The sequence below is a fragment of the Melanotaenia boesemani genome, chromosome 20 (genome assembly GCF_017639745.1).
Source record: "Melanotaenia boesemani isolate fMelBoe1 chromosome 20, fMelBoe1.pri, whole genome shotgun sequence".
NCBI classification, from domain to species: Eukaryota; Metazoa; Chordata; class Actinopteri; order Atheriniformes; family Melanotaeniidae; genus Melanotaenia; species Melanotaenia boesemani.
This window is the reverse complement of record NC_055701.1, coordinates 4,928,466-4,951,045: the sequence shown is the minus strand read 5'-3', so window position 1 is coordinate 4,951,045 and position 22,580 is coordinate 4,928,466. Positions and strand designations below refer to the sequence as shown.

The 22,580-nt window shown below is 38.7% G+C and overlaps 1 protein-coding gene and 1 long non-coding RNA gene across 2 annotated transcripts in view; one reads left to right on the top strand and one right to left on the bottom strand.

Moving 5' to 3' along the window:
• The window catches only part of LOC121630803 (leucine-rich repeat and fibronectin type-III domain-containing protein 2), a 169,422-nt gene extending 151,484 nt beyond the window's left edge, over positions 1–17,938 (bottom strand). Inside the window, exon 1 of the mRNA XM_041971304.1 lies at positions 17,438–17,938. The gene's annotated coding sequence lies outside the window, so the exon portion shown is untranslated. The remainder of the gene's footprint in view (positions 1–17,437) is intronic.
• Positions 245–21,496, top strand: LOC121630824. Its single transcript, XR_006008597.1, has 3 exons — positions 245–401; positions 3,188–3,190; positions 21,485–21,496. It is a non-coding gene; the product is annotated as an uncharacterized LOC121630824 (long non-coding RNA).
• The last annotated feature ends 1,084 nt before the right edge of the window (positions 21,497–22,580 follow it).

Below are 22,580 nucleotides of genomic sequence, written 5' to 3'. Positions count from 1 at the left end.
TTTTGCATTCAGTTATTTTGTCACTTCCACATGATAATTTGGATTCATGTGGACTATTTGTGTTTTATATATTCTTGTATTTTGTTTCAAATAGTATAGTGTTACGATCTCATACATTGATTAAACATTAGTTTCGCATATACTATCAACTTAATTTTAATTGTAATAAACTTTTGTGTATGTCTATGATGCACAGTTTACTCTGCAAGAGAGATCAGTGGTTTATAGATTAGAAAAAATATACGGGTGATTCTTTTTTTGTGGCAACATTTAATGTCCACATGTTTGTCCTGCCCTGATTTTTTTCTAAAATGTTCAAAATATTTACAACAAAGTACTTTAGTTATGCACTTAGGTGTTTGCCATCATTTAAACATAAATAAAATGTATTTCAGATATTAGTTTATATTTTGACAATTATGACAAACACATTCAGTTTCTATGTGTCCGCAGTGCAATGTAATCAGTTTCCTCAAGAAGTGTAGGCCATTAAATTATATATAGATATATATTTCTTTTCATAACTTGATAAACTAGACTAAACTTTATTTTGTTATACACTTGAATCTGGTGAAACTATATTTTTTATTTGCTAGTTCCTTCATTTTCTACATGTCCCTGTAGTAATTTTCCACCCTGTTACAATGTGCTTTATGCCTTCAAAAAAAAGACTAAAATTCCATAAAAGCCGATTACAGGAAGTGACATCTTTGGTTTTGATGGTAATTCAACTGTGGAAAAAAAAGGAAAGCTTAACTGTAGCTCTCTCTTTACTTTTTTTTTTTATCTTTAACATGTTAGACCTGTATGAGGCACTCTTAAAGTTCCACCCTGTTATTGTAAACAATGAAAAATGTTTATTCAGTAGAATATAAAAAAACATATCTTAAATTCAGTTATTAAAGGTGTGTTATTCTGTTAAGGGTTAGCTAGCTAAATGCTGATCAGTTAAAGAACTACAGCTAGATTAGCTAAAAAATTTCCACCCTGTTAGGTCCATGGACCTAACAGGGTGGAGATTAGGGTGGAGAGTCATAATTATAATTATAATTTAATGTTATTAACTTTATTTACTTCATATTTATAGATATTTGTGTGTCTTTTAACACTATATATATGTACAGGAAAGACAGGAAAAAAAAAAAAAAAGAATTGCAGACCTCACTGAGCGAGAAAAGCATGCCCAGAGGAAAAAGTGGAAGTAAGAAAGAGAGAGGCACAAACCAGGGAAAAGGTTAGGGCAGCGATACCTTCTCCACCCGAATCACCCAATACCCCCGATACGCCAACAGGCCCTTCACCTGCTGAACATTCAAGGTTTGAGCTCAGATCTGTACAGGATTATTTTTTAGAGTTCAATTTTTCTATTCTTAAAACATAGGAATACAACTGCATGTTAATTATGTCTTTTGATTTCTTTCTGTTATAGGCAAAGAAAGTTAGGTCAAAGTCATAAAAAAGGAATAAACAAAGACTGGAAAGAGAAATAGAAAAAATTACAGCTCTCCTGGCAAAACAAAAAGCAAAAACAGAGAAATACAGAAAGAGGTGGCAACGGAGTCAGACCTATCACCAATCCTTGTAATACCTGTCATTTCAGATGGCACAATGCAGGACAATGAGGAAAATCATCAGAATTTGGAATTGGGAACAAATATTTTCCACCCTGTTATACTCTGTTCCATTCTGTTATGTTCCATTCCACCCTGTTAGTAAGGTGTTTTTTAATTTTTTTTACTAAAAACATTGAGGACTGTGAATCTTGTTGCACCATATTAGGAAGTGAGGAACATTAAATACACATATATATATAAAAGTTTTTTAAACTACCAATATTTTCCATGTTGTCAGTAAAAATGAGTTAAATAATTCTCTCTTTTTAATGATACAGACAAATACAATTCATAACTAAATTATCTGTTACAATTTAAAGAATAAAACATATTATATTAGCAAAAGGGACATAGTCTTTATAAGAAAAAGTCATTATTGATCAATATTTACATGTTTAACTATTTGTGGTCCATATGTAAATGTCCCTAACAGGTTGGAACACATTCAGAGACTATGTTTAAGAGGAATACCTGTAATTATCATTTTATCCACTCCTGAGCTTGACCACTATGCATTTCTTATTGTTAAACATGTCAGTGTAGTAACAAAATATTAAAAACATAAAACATTACTTGTTTTTTTATCAAAGGCCATGAAGTCACAATGTTGCTGCAAACAGAGAATCACCCATACACTGCTCACAAAAATTAAAGGAGCCCTTTAAAGAAACACATTAGATACATCAGATCTCAATATGAAGTTGGATATCTATATAAATAACGACAGGGCAATGTCTTAGGAACAAAAGGATGCCAAGTCTTTTAATGGAAATAAAAGTTTTCAGCCTACAGAGGGCTCAATTGTGTAGACACCCTAAAATCAGAGTGAAATGAAGATGTGGCAGGCTAGTCCATTTTTCCAAAAACTTAATTTCCGCAAATTAAAAATGCTTTTCAGTATCTTGTGTGGCCCCCACGAGCTTGTATGCATGCTTGACAACGTCGCGGCATGCTCCTAATGAGACGACGGATGGTGTCTTGTGGCATTTCCTCCCAGATCTGTGTGAGGGCATCCCTGAGCTGCTGTACAGTCTGAGGAGCAACTTGGCGGCGCCTAATGGATTGAAACATAATGTCCCACACATGTTCTATTGGGTTTAAGTCAGGGGATCATGAAGACCATTCAATTGTTTCAATTCCTTCATCCTCCAGGTACTGCCTGCATACTCTTGCCACATGAGGCCGGGCATTGTCGTGCATTAGGAGGAAACCAGGACCTACTGCACCAGCGTAGGGTCTGACAATGGGTTGAAGGATTTCATCTCGATACCTTATGGCAGTCAGAGAACCATTTCCTAGGCAGTAGAGGTCTGTGCGTCCCTCCATGGATATGCCTCCCCAGACTATCACTGACCCACCACCAAACCTGTCATGTTGAACGACGTTGCAGGCAGCATAACGTTCTCCTTGTCTTCTCCAGACTCTTTCACGTCTATCACAGGTGCTCAGGGTGAACCTGCTCTCGTCTGTGAAAAGTACAGGGCGCCAGTGGCGGACTTGCCAATTCTGGTGTTCTTCAGCAAATGCCAATCGAGCTCCACGGTGCTGGGCAGTGAGCACAGGGCCCACTACAGGACGTCGGGCCCTCAGGCCACCTTCATGAAGTCTGTTCCTGATTGTTTGGGTAGAGACATTCACACCAGTGGCCCTCTGGAGGTCATTCTGTAGGGCACGAGCAGTGCTCAGCCTGTTCCGCCTTGCACAAAGGAGCAGGTATCGGTCTTGCTGATGGCTTGAGGACCTTCTACGGCCCTGTCCAGCTCTCCGAGAATAACCACCAGTCTCCTGAAATCTCCTCCATGTTCTGGAGATTGTGCTGGGAGACACATTGAACCTTCTTGCTGCAGCACGTGTGGATGTGCCATCCTGGAGAAGTTGGACAACCTGTGCAACTTCTGTAGGGTTAAGGGATCGCCTCATACTGCCAGTAGAGATAATTACTCAAGCCAAAACCAGCACCAGTGAAAAATCAGCCACAAAAGATCAAGGGGGAGAAACTTGAAATGACCTCCACATGTAAAACCAGTCCTGTTTTGAGGGTTTTCTAATTGTTGCCACTGTGGTGCACCTGTTGTTAATTCCATGAACACCAATACAGCTGAAAGTGATTAACGATGCCCTCAGCTGCTTAACCAACCAGAAAATTATCAGACAGGTTTAACTGATTTCATGCCAGGCCCAATAAAAAAAGTGTCCCTTTAATTTGTGTGACCAGTGTATAATTTAATAGAGTATGTTAGTAGATGTAAAATGACATGGTACATGTCAAGGGGTATAGAAGTCTATGGGATAAAGCATGATATTAAATACAAGAATGATTATGTATGGAAGAGACTACATAAGTACTTAAGATTGAGCATACTATTGTTTGTAGGCCAGTATAGTAGCATGCGTGTGTGAGTATAGTGGTGTGTGTGTGAGAGAGTATAGTAGCATGTGTGAGTGAGTATAGTAGCATGTGTGAGTGAGTATAGTGGTGTGTGTGTGTGTGGGAGTATAGTAGCATGTGTGAGTGAGTATAGTAGCATGTGTGAGTGAGTATAGTGGTGTGTGTGTGTGTGGGAGTATAGTAGCATGTGTGAGTGAGTATAGTAGCATGTGTGAGTGAGTATAGTGGTGTGTGTGTGGGAGTATAGTAGCATGTGTGAGTGAGTATAGTAGCATGTGTGAGTGAGTATAGCGGTGTGTGTGTGTGGGAGTATAGTAGCATGTGTGAGTGAGTATAGTAGCATGTGTGAGTGAGTATAGTGGTGTGTGTGTGTGAGTATAGTAGCATGTGTGAGTGAGTATAGTAGCATGTGTGAGTGAGTATAATGGTGTGTGTGTGAGTATAGTAGCATGTGTGAGAGTATAGAAGCATGTGTGTGTGAATATAGTAGCAAGTGTGTCTGAGTATTGTAGTATATGTGTGAGAAAGTTTAAATTATCTCTCAAGGGGCCTCTCATACATCTGGGTCATGTTTTAAGAGATGCAAGTATGAGCTGGGTTTGGTCTTCTGGCTTTCAGAATCATACAGAGGGATTACATTTAACTAAATCTGAGTCATACTATTGTGAGCACATATAAATAAAATCTTCACCACCTAAGCACCGACCGTTAGAAAATGCTATACACACAATATTTATTAGCAAAAACGTACAAAAACACAGCAGAAAGGTTAAACTGCTGTTTTCTTTGTGCCTCCGTTGTGTATCCAATTCGCAAAAGCAACAAATTGAGGCTTTGTTGCAACTGTTGACATCTGAACCTGTGGTGGGATTACACGGGCTCTTTACTGGAGGCTGTGTAGCTTTTTCCCCATTGCTTTGCAAGCTAAATGCAAATTCTGAGAATTTTATTTTCTGGTACTGATTGTCTTTATGGAGCAAAACTCTAGCATCACCGTAATAACCGTTCATATCCATCACTGCTTACTTAGAGAGCTGAGACATTCAAAAGCCACAAGTTCACCAGACCGGATTAAAACGGGGCTCTGTGGGCATTCAGCTCCTGGATTAGATCTCTTTGCTCTGATTTCATTTGAATTCTCTTTTTCTTTACAGCATCAATGAAACATGCTGTTTTGTGTTTGAATTTGCAGATGCACAAAATGATCATCAGAGGCCCACAGCGTTAATTTTCACCTAATTTTTCCTTTTCTGGCAGTTTTCCCTGTATCCCAGGATATGCTTGCCAGCAGCTTATTATGGCTAATTACAGCACAATTACACCACTTCATGTAATCATGTGGAACACAAGCAATGCAGCACAACACATCTTACAGTCTAAGGGAAGAATGCCAACTAAATGACTATATTCATGTCGAAGGAAACATATGAGCTAATGTTAGCAAACTTGGATAAACACAGATGTTTGTCTTCATGTCTCTATATTGTGACTGCTCAGAAATAAAACTATTAATTTTCTACAATTATTATTATTTTTTTTTTTTATTAAGATTTCCAACAACAAAGTGACACCATACAAGTTTTAAGGTAAGAGTCAGAACAATAGATGGAGCAACGGGAGGTTCAGACGCATCTGAATCAACTGAAAAGAATGCTATTTTCTGTCAATCAAATTGTATTATCTTTGGCATGTTTCATAGATACAAATAAAGGAACTGGAAAAAGCAATGTGCTTTTCTCACAGGTTTAAAAAGGAAAACTTCAGAAAAAAGTAGAACTACGGTAGCAGTTTTAGTAGAACTAAAGTAGTCTAGATGCTTGGCAGCTAAATCAAAAGAATCAAAGAACAGCAAGTAGCTTGCTACATTTTTCAGATACTTTGCATCAGTTAAATTATTCAGTGTGATTATATTAAAGTTTATTAAATCAATAACACAAAATTTTCAGACATTTTAAAGCCTATTTATGCTTGATGCAGAAGATGGACGGACACTTTGGTCTATCTCCTGCGTCATTTATGCACGTAATTGTTGCATTTTCAGGGGCCTTGCGGATGAGTCTCTTGAAGCAGCAAACAGAGTAATACCACCAGAAACAGATGTACCTATTGTGTATGTAAGGGAGCATAAATGGGCATTAACAATTGTTTTTTTTCTGCTTGCAGTAGTTTTCTATCTTCTCAGAACTCAACATCATAAACCAAAGCAGAAATTGATGATAGGTTACAAATTTTTGTAAGTGGGCCATATTAATTTTGATGATATTATACTTTTGATGATCTGTTTTACATTGCAGTTATAGTTAATCAAATCCTTTAATGTTCCAGATAGAATCGCCTAAGCTTCCTTCATTTTACCTGAGAATATTTGTTATTTCTTTTAAATATGACTCCATGAACCAGGGATGGGCTACTCTGGTCCTCGAGAGCCTTAAAACTGTAGGTTTGACATGTTTGCCTGGTTTAATACTTCGGATTCAAATTAATGGATCATTGTGAAGGACCTGATGTTTTTGGTTCCTTTTAATTTAAATCAACTGTGTTGGAGCAGTGAAGCACCTAACACCTGCAGTACAGTGGCCCTTAAGAACCAAAGTTGCTTATTGCTACAAACCAATGAACTCTCTGCTGTGCCTTCTTAAGCCTTAAAGCCATTATCCTATAAAAAGAAGCTGTTATGCGAGTCTGACAGGTTTTATTTGCACATAGTATAAAGCTCTAAGTTTAAGCTTTTTCAACCTTTGAGCACTGACACATCAAAAAGCATTCCAGGTTTGACAAAAAGTGCCAGTTGCCGTTTTTACCACTCTCATAGACATATGAAGATATATTTTCCCCACATCGATTTCAGAGCACTTCACCAAGGACAAAAACAGAAGAAAATTGTCAAACTTGACCTGAAACCTCAATCGAAAAACCCTCACTGAATTTTAAATGTTACGAGACAAAGTTGTCCACTGAAGAATATTTTACAATCTAGTGCTTTGCAGATTTTCTAAACTGAATACCTAATAAACAAGCCAAGCCTGAGCTTCAAAAGCGGCACTAAGGGAGCGCTGTGCTTATACTGTAGGCTCTAAAAGATGTAAACTCATTGCAGTGAGACAAGGACAGCGCTTTGCAAAGAACCCATCAACAGAGCAATCATCTGGGAGGACCTGAAAGGAGCACAGTGAGATTAAAAGGCCCACTATCAATTTATCAAAAATGCTGCTGGGAAAGAACTTCAACTTTGAGGCAGAATTGGGACATTTTGCGCCTAATGACTACAATTTATAACAGAGCATGGATGACTCTGAAACAAAGATGATGAGACCCAGTTATAATGAGCTCTTAAAGGTACAACCTTGGGAATTGTACTTGTTGATGGTGCAGGGTCATTCTGCACAAAACTCTATAACCTCCAGAGAATTTTGGTCAAAAGAACAACATAAATCCATACTTTTTTACTCAAGGACACCGTACAGCACATGTCGATGTGCATTTTTGCAGGATAAAATCGAACTCGGGCAGAGCAAGAAATGTCCTGAGCATCCAAGTTGCCCAGCTGCTTGGTCATAGCAATATGAACAGAATATCAAATTTATTGTTTTCCTCTTTCATTACCTGCAGAGACAACCCCTGAAGCAGCATAAAGACAGTCGCCTGTGTGTAATAGCAATTGACCTTTTGGTCCCATTTTAGGTGACCTGCTGTCTTACCATAAAATCCCATGAATAATAAATGTGACTGCGCTCTCTTTCACCACAGAACCCTTATCCAGACAGTAATTTTTCTCCTGTTCACAGTGACTCAACAGAAGGACTCATTGCTTCTTTTTGTGTGTGTTTCACCCTCCCTCTCTCACTATTTCTTTATTTTGCTCAGGGGCTTAGGAAGATAAGCTCTCCCAACCCTTCTCTAAATTACAGATTCTTCACAGTGGCGACATCCCCACAGAGACTCAATGTTATCGCTCCACAGCGGCAAGAGGAGCTCTCCATTTTAGATCTCTGGAGCTAAACAGTTTTTGTTGCTAACCTTGGGGCCTGCTGCACATGAGTGAGGAAGATGAGCTTGCCTGCCGGTGCAGCTGTCATGGTTTCAGTGATAACTTCAGCAATGACTGTGTTTTTTCACACTAGAGCAGCGAAAGGTGTGTGTGTAAGGGATGTAGACTAGAAATAACATTAATGCAATACTTTTAAATAGTGTAAGTGAAATGTGTTGAAAAATCCATGTAATTGCAGTGGAGTACATCAAGTCGTTTCAACATTAGCTATAACAACATTTATATGCCCCAAAATCTTTTTTTTTTCTTTACTTTTTCCTTTTTTTTTTTTTTCTTCTCAGAGGTTCCAAACTGCAGAAACAGATTAATCTAAATGACATCGAGCTGCCCTCCAAAGATGACCCAGTGGAAGCAAACAAATTGAGCAGCATCTCCTCCACCCCTGTGTGGTGCTCAAGGTCAGCAGGTTTCATGCTCATTAGCAACAGTTTACATGACATGCTGCCAGGTACTTCATTTTTTGTTTGTTGCAAATGTTTTGGAGCCTAGAGAAAGAAAAGAATAGGATAGAAGAAATACAATCACAATTTACTCCTTCAACAACAACAAGAACAGTATTCACTTCTAGCCCAATCATTGTTTTATATGTTCTGTCAAATAATAAAAACAGAGGCAATAAACTGCATAAGATGTGCAGGTAATCAGATCGGTTTGGGGCCCAAGAATTTTTTGCAGGACTCTTTGTGTCCCCTGTTGCTTATGTTCTATATGATATTGATGATAAAAACTACAGGATCCCTGCATTATATTCTTGGGCTTGTTTGTGCTACAGCATTATGAATTTGAAACCTATCAGATACTCCTCAGATGGTATAACAGTATGAGATGGATGGCTCAAACTATGACAACTCTGCAAAAACACTCCCCAGTTCACATTTCTGCTGCAAAAATCATACAGAAATATTAGATGGCCAAACTGTAGTCAACTGCATTAGATTTCGCTGACAAATAGAAAATATGAATTCATTAAATCAAATGTAAGGCTATTTAACTTATATGATCGAACCATACTGCTACAACCTGTTCTCTACATTTTTATTTGTGCTAATCTTCATTCATTTATTTTCTTTACCACTTTGTCCAATTAAGGATCACGGGGAAGCTGGAGCCTATCCCAGCGGTGCACCTGGACAGGCCACCAGTCCATCGCAGGGCCATCACAGAGGGGCAACAACACCCACGCTCACATTCACTCCTAGTGAGAATTTAGTGTGACCAATTAACCTTACATATATGTCTTTGGATGGTAGGGGAGGGGATGTGTGATTTACTTGTGGTTCACATGTAAATCACATGTTTGATTCATATGTGAAGCACATTGCTAAACCATGTAATTCACATATGAATTTTATTAAGTTTAGCTGGGAGTAAGTACAAAACTCTGGAGTTGAATTTTAACCAACTAGGGTAGCCTGGTTGGCCTGGACATACCTGGATGCTAAATTTAATTTTTAACATTAAATTTTACAGACATAAAACTTTCAGGATTTTTTTTCTTCTATCTGCAAACACACTCTTGGGCACAGTAATGAAAAAAAGGTTGTGGTGTTGATATCTCAACACTTCACTTGTTTTTTTTCAATGTACGCAACAATGGAAACAGAGGAACATTTAAGAAAAAGCTTCTACTCTGCTTGCTGTGTCAAACTGTCTAAGTGTCAAAAACTGTGTCAGCGCTAATCACTCCTAGCTGGCATGTTGGCAGAGGTTTCGCTCACTTTACCCCTCACAGGCTGTGATGCATGAAGCCTGCGAGCTGTAAATTACTGTAACAGGCAAGGGTACATTACATGTCAAGTTTGCCAACAGAAACCCATGCCTCTGTATACTAGAAAATGATTGCAGAAGGGACTCCGAAGATCATGGCGTCCTGTCTTTGTGAAGCTCAAAGCACCAATAATGCAATTCAGTTTTTAATGCAAACCTCATATTTAGACATGCTCTTCCATCTTTGTCAACAAAACAACATGACACATCATCCCATGAAGTTTAACCATGAACATCACATGACTGCTCTCTACTTTCACTCAATCAGCTCAACTGTAAGCTCAGAGGCTTTTAAAATTTAAAAGTAAGTTGAAATCCAACAGCTTGAGTGGGCTGAAACTGCTGACTGTGATGAATGAACCTGCCATTAAATGACGGCCGCCACTGTTTTCAAAAGTGCAGCAACAACAGAGAATTCATGTGGGAGAGAAGAAAAGGGTCACAATGAAACTGGAGCATTGCCTTTCTGAGCTCACAGGCCTGGAAATTAAACAAAGGAAAGAACATCAAACAGAAAAGGGTGGGATGGATAAGATGATTTTAGCTTTTGTAATCTGACTCATGGTGTTAGTTTTCCTAATGTATTTAAAGTGCTTAGTTGTGATGGTAACAAGAGTTTGAGTCCAGACACACTGTCGTCCATCCTTTAATCACCACACCAGAAAAAAAAAAAAGAAAAAAAAATCTTCCTACAGACTCAAATTGTTCTCAGGTTTCAAATCCAGGCACTGCTTTGTGTGTCCCCACGGTCAGCCTGGTTGGTAAGCAGCATCTTAGTAATGCTCTGACTGTATTTCATTAAATAAGGGAACTACCAGTGAGCTCCCAGAGGTTTTCTCTGAAGCTCCACAAAGACTCTGCCCTCCAGAAGCGGCAGTTACTTTGATGTATGGCGGTGTCAAGCACTTCCTGTTGTGACGGTTTTATAGAAGCCACATCCCAACACAGAGCAGCAGCATGGCTACCTGGATAAAGCCCAGACAGGTGAGCTAACAGCAGGCAAAATGGTTCTTTTAAGGGAAACTATGCACCTATTTTGCTTTTATCCAAAGTAATGCATTAAGGGAAAAAAGGTTCAGTGTCATGCCAAAGGATTCAGAAGATCCATCTGATGGATGATCACTCTGCCTCTTTATGAATACAAAAGATTGATGAATCAAAGTATTCATCATGTGTTTGGCCACTGTTGTCATTTTTGAAAAGATCTCCTTGTCACCAAAACAACCAAAACATGAACATTGGACCGACTTTAACTCACTAGAGAGAACTCAGATTTAAGGTAGGATGCAAGGTGTGTGCACATTTAGCAGTTGTTACAGGGCACCTTAATTAAACAATCTGCCAAAATTCAGTAGTGCTTCTTTAAAGACAAATCGGCAATGGTGCGCATTCAAAAATGGCCATGTGATTTTAAAGATCACAATACATAGTTTTGATTTAATAAGTGACAATCTAACAAAAACTGATATGTCATTTATTGCTTTCTGCTTCTTCTATTTTCTTTGGGTCACCATGTAAACTGAAATGTGCAGACCCTACAGGCTCAGGGTCCATTGTCCTTGCTAATCGCATCTTTACCACTCATTTGTCCCACCTACCAATGATTGGATCAGTGCTTCAGCAGTGTTGGCAATTAAGACAAGACAATTACCGAGAGCAGCGGGGCAGTCGTGATTTAAAGTGAGTATACTCAAACAACTTCTCATCTAACTCAGTTGCTGTTTTTGTATCAAATCGTCAAGAATTTCTCAGGAGTGTACTTCATGTAGACTCATGATGCGATCTAATGCAACTGTAAGGTTTGTCACAAGCTAAACGCATTCATACATATTTTTATTTGTTATTAATACATAAATACTTTACATGATGGCAGTTGGATTTCTTTTTTTTTTTTTTTTTTTTTTCTTTTTCCAGAACCAAGAAAAAGTAATAGTGTTGCTCTGATCTGAGATTTTAAAATTATATAGCATCTACACCAACATTTACTTTAATGAATTTCACATCTATTTCTGTACACGGCCAACATTTAGTGCCTTTCTCATGTTCATGCATTTATAGTCTTTACTTTTAAGATGAGTCAGAATCCACTTTAAAGCAAAGCTGTTTGGTAAATGTTTCTATCTGGAATGGCTTTCAGAGTTTCTCCTTTCAATTCCAGAAAGTATGAAGCTATAAGTCCCACACTGGAGACAGTAGAGCAGTGAGATTAAAAGAAGAAGAAAAAACAGGACCTGCTGAAGCACAGAAGACACCCACTCATGCTCACTCCTATGGAAATTTTTAAAGTGACCAATTAATCTAACATGCATGTCTTTAGATGGTGGAAGGAAGCCATAGCACCCAGAGAAAAGCCATGCATACATGAGGAGAACATGCAAACTCCCCACAGAAAGACCATGTTTCAAACCCCTCCCCAGCCGAGGCCTTAACCAATTATCTTACTGTGAGGCCGCAGTGCTAGCCACACCACACCACCATGCAGCCTGCGTTACATCTCAATTATATTATTAAATCTGAAGCCTTCAGTTGTGTGTTGAGGCAGATTTTGTAGCCAGGAAATAGATTAAATATTAGCTTCATAGATTTATCATTACTAAGCTCTCAACAAAGAAAACAAAAGCAATAGTCCATTAAAATTTAAAGATACAGTTAAGCAAAGAAAGGCCAAATATTTCATGTGCAGTCAAGAAAACCATATAAAATAGTGACCACATCAGGAAACAGAGATTAAGAATTTCCATTTTCTTTGTGCAGGGTAAGTTCTGTGTGAGTTATTACTAGTTATCAGTCGAGGGCAACTCAGGTTTGAGCTCACATCAATAGATTGCAGAAAACCTTGACAAGCAGCAGTTTATCCAGCTTAATTGATTTGGGCATTTTATGGGAGCCTCATAGTGTCGAGTTGAATAAAAAATCCTAAATACTGTAAACAGACACCATAAGACCTTCATTTGTGAGGTCAAAGAATGCCTTACTGTAGTAATCCAAGAAACAGAAGAATAGCTTAATGCGGAGGGAGAGCTGTGCTATTGAAGTTTTAAAAGAAGTCATTTTGAACTCAAGTCAGAATGTTTACCTAAATCTAACCAACTGAACCAAAGTGACAACTTTAAGAGGCAAATGTGCAGCAATAACATACATTTTAATTTCAAATCCTGGATCTTCAACTTTTATCTCTTGATTGGAAAGCTTGAAAATGAATCCTCTAACATCCAGATGCAGACTCTTTTAATTCTTAGAACTCCCAAATCCAGATATGCTTCAGTTATCTGTACAATGAAAAGCTACATTAAAGGTGGATTAGGTGCATTAAAGCATGAGGAGCTCTACATGGTTTGGAGTGTCTAAAAAAGAGCTTTGTGGTACAGCTGCTAAAGAGAGATCACTCCAGATAGAAACCAGTGACATTCAACAATACAAACAACGAACATGGAAATCTGGATTTAGGGGTCAAAATTGCTGACATTGTGTAATTTCAGAATTCTATGAATCAATTCAATAGCATGGCTTTTCACAACATTCTGCTGCAACATCTGGGTTGAGCTGAGAGGGACAGTATTTTGTTCTTATGTTAGACAGAAAGCTTAAAAGCACTATAGGCACTATAAGACAAAATCTACTGCATCAGATGACCTGGCCTCCACAATCACCTAAAACTAAACCCCTCTGAGAAAGTTGAGATGGATTTCAGCTGAAATGTGAAAGAAAAACTGACAGCAGGTGCTCATCATATAGAGCTGACATATCTGAGAAATAGAATATCTACAATCTGTGAGGTGGTGGCAAGAGAATACTTTTTTTATGGAAGAGGGTGTTGTTGTGTACTGATAATATAGGAGCAAAATAAATAAATAAAGCAAGAAAGAACTTCCTGGAGCTACATCCAAGGGCTCCACCCAAGCAGCCAATTCACTGCAATCACTGTCAGCTTTACTTTGTGCACATGCTACACTCCAAGCAGCTGTGTTGTTGTTACTTGGCATGATTGCAAACAAAAGAGCAACCAATGATTGAACTCATTAGTGAAATGTCTGCCTTTAATGCATGGTTGTTGAAGGTGAAAAAGCACATGAAACTGCCCTGCAAATGCTCTTGTTCCCCTTGTAATAATTTACTGTAAATCCATTATTCCCCAACAGATCAGACGCATCCAGCTGCCTGCATGTCAGATGCTCCCAGTTTCTCATTTGGCTTCATTTGTGTGATTTTGATACACCATTCTGCCTCTAAATGTGAGTGAATGAAGCCATAAACCAAGCTGAAGTGTTTAAGACTGAATCAAAATTTATTTCCACATTTTTTTTCAAACTGCCTTCCATCAGCACTACCCCTCATGAAGCAAACCTGAAGAGGAATTGATCCCTTTCAAACTTGAATAAAATTGTCTTCCTGCTCTCAGTCATCCCACCTCTCTCTCATAATTTCAGCTGCAAAAACGTAACTTTCCAACATTCTCTGGGAGCCTTCTGTGCACGTCAAGCTGCTCCCAAAGGTAAAACTGCCCTACTTCTGAGAATGTCCTCAGCATCCATCTGCTGCACCCGTAAATTGTGTTCGCCTGCAATTGCAGGTTATTTCATCTGTCAAAGCAGCCCTATCAATTTCACTGAGCAGTCTCAACAGAAGGCATTAACCCTCCAGCATCATTCTGCCATCACACATTGAGAGACAATAACTGCTATTGATACAACATATCAGATGAGCAGTGTTTACACTTCTGTTGTGACTGTTCACGGTAAGCAACGGAAGACACAAATAACAATGAATCCAAACAATAAAAATGAATGGATCAGGTCCTGCTTTTGTTGTTCTCTAACATGATTATCTACTTTAAATCAGACAATAATCAGCAGCTGAAATAATCAGCTGAAAGAGAAACAATGACTGAATCTAATGCAACTACACAAATGGGATGTTTTGTAGATGATGTTGGTTAAACATAATCAGAATGATAATTCTAATTAAACATCGTAAGTTATGTGCAGAAGCAAAAACAAAGCAGTGCTTGAAAATGTGCTGAGGGTGTTTGTGTGTTCCAGCTCATGATGACAATAAGTGGAAATTAAAACAAATAAACCTGAGTTGCATTATAAGACAGACTATATTTGAATAAAATACAGCTTATATATTTACCTTTTAGACTGTAGGAGGTCTTTAAAGATGCTGATGTAAAAACAATAATGGTATTTGTCTTCTAATATCAAAGAATGGCATTTCTCATAGCGTATAAAGAAAAAGTAAATGCTCCACACTTTCTGTATAAAGCCTCTTTTAACCTTGGCAAGTTTTCACATTGTATTTCCATCTTCCATTCATACATGCAGCACTTTTGTCTCTGTTACAGACACAAACAGACTGTGGAACACAGTGAGGGTAGTTGTTGGTACAGTGTTTTGCTCAAGGACACTATGACATGAGGAAGAGCTGGAGATCAAACCCCAACCATCCAGTCAAAGGACATCCGATCTACCACCTGAGCCACCCAAACTCAATGGAATTTGTAAATATCTTTCAAGGTCCATGCCCTGTTTTGATTCACAGACCTTCTACTAAAACAGTAAAGTTTCAAGCATCTTATCATTGTACCATTTCCACTGAAAACAGTGTGAAAAGCTGGTGTAGTTTTTAGCAGCTAAAGGACCAAATGACGTTTCCCTCAATGGCTGATTAAAACCAAAGCAGAGATAACGCTGTTTCATGTCAGCTAGATTTGTAAAGGAACACCTACATGGTAATGTGCTCGCTATATCAGGTTAAAGGGAGGTGGTAGGTAACATCATGCTTAAATTCCATTGGTTCAGTTACTAAGTCATCAAGAATGAGAACAGCTTCTAAGATAGGAAATACTACAAAGTAGCCTAAGGCCATTTTTTTCTAGATGATGTTTGTCAGTAAAATTGAATGTTAACAGATGCTTTATAATAAAGAAATTATAAAAAAAAACTTTTAAGATTACCTATATTAAGGAAAGGAGGTGGGGTGTGGGAAAACCAGGTGACGATTAGAACTAGGTAGTTCTAATGTGTTGTGCCATTATTGTTAAAGGATATAAATAAATTAGTCATAAATGGATAAAATAATTTGAATCATATCAAAGCTGTTAGTTCAGTCATTTTGGCCTTGTTTTTAATAAGTTTGTTAGCAACGTTTGTATTCTTCAACCCACATCTGAGTCACACGTTGTTATTTAGTGGTTCTAAAGCTGAAACGTTTGGGGACAGTACATGATTAATGCCATTATATTGGATAAACATATAAGTATACTTAGAACATACATTCAGGAATAAACTGAATACGCACTACCAGCCTTGCAGGAACTTTGAGAACTTGAAGAGCAGATATTCTTCATAAATCAAAGTAGATGTGATTAATGTTGTATGTGCACTGACTCAGTGGGAAAAAACGCTGCTGCTTTTAAGATGAGCTACTTCTCTCTATGCAGACAATTTCATCGTAGGACAAGGGGATATATTGAAATAAATGACTGCGGTTGGACATGTCAGTGAGCCATTTTATGTCTGTTTTCATGAGTTCTTCTTTGCCGTAAGAAACGCGGTTTTCCACACTATGTACGCTTAAAAATGATGGATTTTTAATGTGGTGGTGGTGGTGAGGGGGTGAGGGGGTGGGGGGGTAGCCATGTAAATGTTGATAAAAGACCCAGTGAGGGAGTGGAAACGTTCCCTCCTGTCGCAGTTTGACTTTTTTTTCTGTGCGCTGTCCGTGGTCCTGAACAGTCTCCAGCCAAGCGGCGGTCTCTACCTCCGGACACCGATTTCTCATTGCGATTCCGCTACTGCCATGTAATCCACAAGAGGGTGGTGATTACAGTGGGTGGTGGTGTTACTGCCTCATGGCGGCCATTGAGCCCCTAACCACACACACACACACACACACACGCTTTTATGCGCGCACACACAAACCAATATTTATTCTCAGGAGGTAATGGGAGTTTCGTAACACGACCTGCACATTTCAGGCGTACATAAAAATCCTCTCTACTCTCTCTTTTACACAAACAAGCACCAATCAATTTGTGCAATTAAAAAAAGGGTTTAATAAACATCTCAGCTTACTGTAAAACACTGGACTATTTTATGAAGACCCCCCCCCCCCCCCCACTCCTTCACATACACGCACAAAACATGCCCGTTTACGCACCCATGATTAACAATCCACTACTACTATATACCGCAATCCACAACTGTCCAATCTCAGCTTTCTCACTCTCCTTGGGAGAGAAAAAACAGCATATTTTTCCTTTCATGTACAAGCTCCATTTTTAATTTAATTAAATCGCCGTCAGAAAGCTCCACCAGTTATCCTCTCATTAGGTTACTTTCCGTCTAAAGTTGTCCTGTAATGGTCCAAGAATGTGAGCCACCCTTATCCAATAAACACGCCACCTGCCATTATATAGTGCAAATTTGGCTGAAAGCAGCTTCAACCCTGGATTTGTCGGATTTCACTTAAAAATAATGCGTTTGCAATCACATGTGACCAAAAGGTGAAGCACAAATATAAAAATCAGCGTAATAAACTACCAAGTGCGGATCTGATCTCTGCGGAGTGCACTCCCAACTAATGCACACATCAGACAGTTTAGGTGTTATCTCTTACCTTCACCGACGGACAAATATCCATTCTGTGCCACTGCAGGTTTTATACAGTAAAATCTCTTTTTTGCCAGGTTGGAGGCTATGGCCGCTCCCTTTCCATTCACCCACTAATTCCAGAAGACGAACTGCAAAACAAACTGCCTGCCCAGCCGCATATCGCTTCTTCTTTTGCACTTGGTGTTTTTTTCCCACCAGCAGATGCTGTGGGGGGGAAAACTGCGCTTTTGCTGGGAGTCAAGTTGCGACACGGAGCTTCAATGCATTTTTTTCTGTAGTTTCCACCTGCAAGTAAAAATAACTAGATCTCTGCTGTGTGGGCTTGTCGGTATATTTCCAAGCGAAAGTGTCGCTACATGGCACAAGGCGATTTTTTTATGTTGTCCCGGCGGCACAGCAGTTGGCGCGAGTCAATGTCCTTGTAATCGTTCGCTTTTCCAAAACAGTAAATCCAAAATGGAAAGAAAGTTGTGTGATTGGTTTCAGTAATTCAAGGGTTCGTTGTTTGTCCCAGCGCGCAGAAATGGAGAGGTACAAAGTCTCTGCGTCAGAATGACTGCAATGGAGCGGCGGATAACCCTAGATGGCACAAACACCACGAGGTATCACAGAGCCCACCAAGAGGGAGAGCCGGAGGGGGCAGAGTCATCCAGAACAGGTCATCTAGAAGTATAGGCTACCACCTTTTCACGGACACAAACACATACACACAGAAGCGAAACTTGGGCGTTGATTGTGGGTAACGAGCCACTTTGGCAACGTTCGCATGGAATACCGTGAGGTCTGCAGAGGATTAAGGACCTACCTCGGATTAGCGTGTGCTCAGCGGTGTTTAGCCTTCACAGCAACAAAGTAGCCTATCAGAGCTGCTGACAAGCCCTGGATTGTAGTATATGTCAGTCCGGACATGTTTACTTGCTCTTCTGTGCAGTGAGTCCCTGCTTTAAACTGTTTGATCTTAAGGAAAAAAAAAAAAAGAAAAAAAAATTAACTGCCTTTCTGGAGGTCTTCACAGTCACTTTACTCACAAACCTGTAAACGAATTATGGAATTCGCCTTTTAATCAGCTAAATTATAGTTATACTCAGTAGTCCCCACTATAATGTAAGTCATGTCACCAAAATTTACAAGTGTTAGTTATGTTACTCAAGCAATCCATCAATTAAAACACATACACTGATCAGTCTGCAGCATAAAACATGGCATATAATTCACAGCTGTTGAAAAGAAAGAACAGTCAAAGCACCCTGTTTCAACTTTAACATTATTATTATTATTATTATTATTATTATTATTATTATTATGATAACTGTCATCATTTGCTTAACTGATCAACATCAATGCAAACTCCTCTTTGGTAAGTTTCCCACTCTATAGCATTCTGGTGCACAATGCCATGGAGGAAAGACATCAGCAATGATTTTAGGTAAGCAATTGTTGGTGCCCATCAATCTATGAGGGATTGTAAAGGATAACTATTTATAGTCCATCATTCTACAGAGAGGAAAAACAGCTGCAGATCTTCAGGAGTGGACTTTCCAAACCAGTTCAGCACCACTTTGTGCAAAGCTCAGAGGTCATAATTTGGCCTTATTGCAGCTACAGTACCTGAATGCTTTGCAGTTCTTGATTCACACATGAACTCCTCTTTATACCAAAGTATTCTAGAGTCACATAGGCCATCTGTCTGAAAGCTACAGCTTGGATGACATATCGAGTCCAAACACAGCAGCAGACAACATAAATTCTAGACCTCTTAAGCTTTTTTTTTTTTTTTAGTAGCACTAATTCAAGCTATCAAATCCATGATGTTTAAGTTATTTTAGATGTCAGGAATTCCCTCTCACATCTCTTACACGGTGTCCTTATAAGTAGCTTTTAGCTTAGTTTCCCATCAGAATTCCTTCTCGATTCTCTAAACTCAGAGTTCTCTGACTGCTGTCCACTGCAGGCCAGGCACTGATTATTTATAAGAACTTAATACAACTCAACTCCCAAAAAGAAGTCACACTGTGTGCCAAACCAACCTACAGCTTTGCACAAGTTGAATTTAAGGTCATTAAAGAGCATTTCATCTGTGGAACTGAATGAATTAATGTTTAGTCAAAGCCTTCCCCAGCATCAGAAACAATGTAAATATGTATTTTAGTCTGGATGTAAGTAATGTGACTCACTTCCTTAGTGTGCATGATATTAAAATAGCATTTATAATCCTAGAGGTGTCCACAAATTAAATAAAACCATTTTCCCCAGAGTTTTATCTTAGGGGAGACTTACTGTCTCTGACTTTAAATTTTATACAACACAGACCATGATATACTCAATCAGAAGCCTAGCATGGATCCATGGAAATAGTCACACAATGTTGCTTGGTGTTTAAGGACTCAAAGAAATAATTTGGTACTTCTAAAGGTACTATAGCTGAATCAGGTTTTAGATAAAGCCACAATACAAAGTCTGAAAGACACCTAGAAAGTCAGTATCTAGGTGTAAAGTCCTGCAGGGTCCCTGAACAAAGAAATGATCAAAAGGAGATGTACACAAAATGTAGAAAAATGTGAAGACTGAGATTTAACTCTGCTTTAAGTTGATTCTGGCAAGGTTTTTCTTTTTCTTTTTTATTCTTAGCATTGAAGAATCGCTGGCAGCCGTCTTATAGCTGCTGGTCTCTGTACAGTCTCTTCCCTTTTCTTTTCCTTCGTTCCGTTTGTTGTCGATGCACAGTGGGGGAGACAGCTGCTGTGCCATTGATCTGTGTTTAGATTCTCCTTTGAAATCCACTTAAAACAGCATTCAGATGGCAAACAACTCTCATTATTACAAACAGCTCAAATACACCTTAAGAGAATGTGTTATTGTTTAAATACAGCACTAATAATAATATGAAGACTTCTACTATAGCAAAGATCTCTTTAGTAACACATTTTTCCTCTGTTTTTTTTCCCCCCTGATTGAAGATCTGCCACTGGTGAATCACAATAACATCTAAGCAGTATTTGAATTCAATGGCTCATTTAACTGGAGAAAAGGCTAATAATCCACAATGTTGTTCTTATTCCACTTCAGCATTTACCTGTACTGAAGGTTGTTTTGACTGAGTTCAGCCTCTGAGCCATGCATAAGCCATTATGATTCTAAAAAGGCTTCTAGCTCCAGTTAGCATACACATAAAGAGCTCTAAGTGTCTTTTGCACAAATGGAACTACAGAAAGAGGCTGTTTCATTAAGCTAACACACATTTCATGACCACATTGTCAAATTAAAATTAAAACAGACACATTACAGATGTAAATAAAGAGAAATGGATTGCTGATGAAAATATGAAGCAGTTGAAAAAGATTTGTCAAAACCCAAGACAATCACTTGTAATCTGCAAACATGACAACGCCATGGCAACAAAGGTGAGGGAGTAAAAGAGATGATGATGAGAGGGACAAAATGTAGAACTGGTAAACCGAAAGCCAAGGTAGCAGTAGTTAGGGTTTTCAGAAGGGTGTTACAAATGAAGGCAGAACAAAGTCTGAAAACACGAAAGGAAATAATTTGCGCAGATGGAGGCATGTTTATACAGTCTCAGAAGCACTTTTTGACCTTAAGGTTACATCACATATTCAAAACACTGCAAAGCTCTTTTCTTTTAAAAGTAAAACAAATACAAAAAATAAGCCCTCTAAATCATCATATGACCCAAAGCTGTTGCTATAAAAAGATACTATCATCCTGGAAATGAGCAGAATCTGAACAGTGACAGCAAAATGCTTTATGGCACATTAGCAACCAGCAAATCTCTTTATTTGTGCATTAGTGGAATAGTTACAGATCCATTAGCCAGAACGTCAACCAGGAGACATAGCATGCTAAAAGTGATTTTTTTTTCAAGTTGAGTATTGTGGGGTATTTCTGAATATTTTTACTTTAGCAAAGATCGGCCATTGTGGTCTGCTTGGAGAATCAATTGGTTTGTCAACAGACAGGATCAATTTAAAAGCTACCCAGTTTAAATAGTCCGTATTTATATAGCGCTTTACTGTACCTGGGATGATAACCAAAGCGCTTTACACACTGAAGGCAGAAGCTGCCATGCAAGGCGCTCAACCACGACCCATCAGGAGCAATTAGGGGTTCGGTGTCTTGCCCAAGGACACCTCAACATGAACTTGACTGAGGATCGAACCGGCAACCCTTGGGTTACAAGACAACCGCTCTACCTTGCTGAGCCACGCCGCCCCCTGCAAAGCATCGCAACAGCAAGTGTTTGACCATCACAAACAACTCAAACCAAAATATATGTCGCAGCTTGTGTATGTTTACATTACATCACTCCTGCTTCACAATGTTTCCACTTTTTGAACTGCAAAATAATTTGTATTAACATGGTTTGTGATGCATTTAAAAACAGTTAAAATGTGGAAAAACCCGATCTGTACCTGCCTGAGTGAGTAATGCAGACTGGACCTGCATTCATTCTGTAATCTGGGATTTTTAAACAGAGTTTGCAATCCAAATCAAATTAAATCAGAATAAATCAGAAAGCATAATTAGCTTATTCCTGACCCAAGTATTTTATGGTATATGATATTCCTTTGTACGTTGGAGTACCATTGTCATCCAAAAAACACATAGAAACATGTCAGTGATCATACATTGATGAACACTAAGTTTCATCAATGTATGATCCTGAAAATGTAATTATGAAGAATAATTTGTGTTTAAAGTACCTCTTGATCAAAATAGAACCACATTAGGAATCTTTCAGGTTTTGCTTTTTAAAGCTGCCATCAAATTTAAAATCCTCTGGTTAATGCAGCGACAGTTAACTTCTCACTGGAAGACAAATGGATTCTACTTAAAAAGGCTTTCATAAAAAATATGCTGCAAAGGGGGCAGTGAGGATACGTCTAACAGGCCAAATGAGTCTTCCACATCAAGACCATCAACAGGTTTCACTGCTGAGAGGCCAGCGGTGGTAAATGAGAAACCAGTGAGATATCATTATCATTATGGGAGACAAGTCACCACTTAGAAGTGTTTTCAAAGACTCGCCCAGGGATGGTTGTTGGTTTCCTGGGGTTGCTGATGACTAATGATGTCAGTTACATGTGTAATGGGTGTGCCTACCTTGGCATATGGGTGTTGTCTGGCTGAGT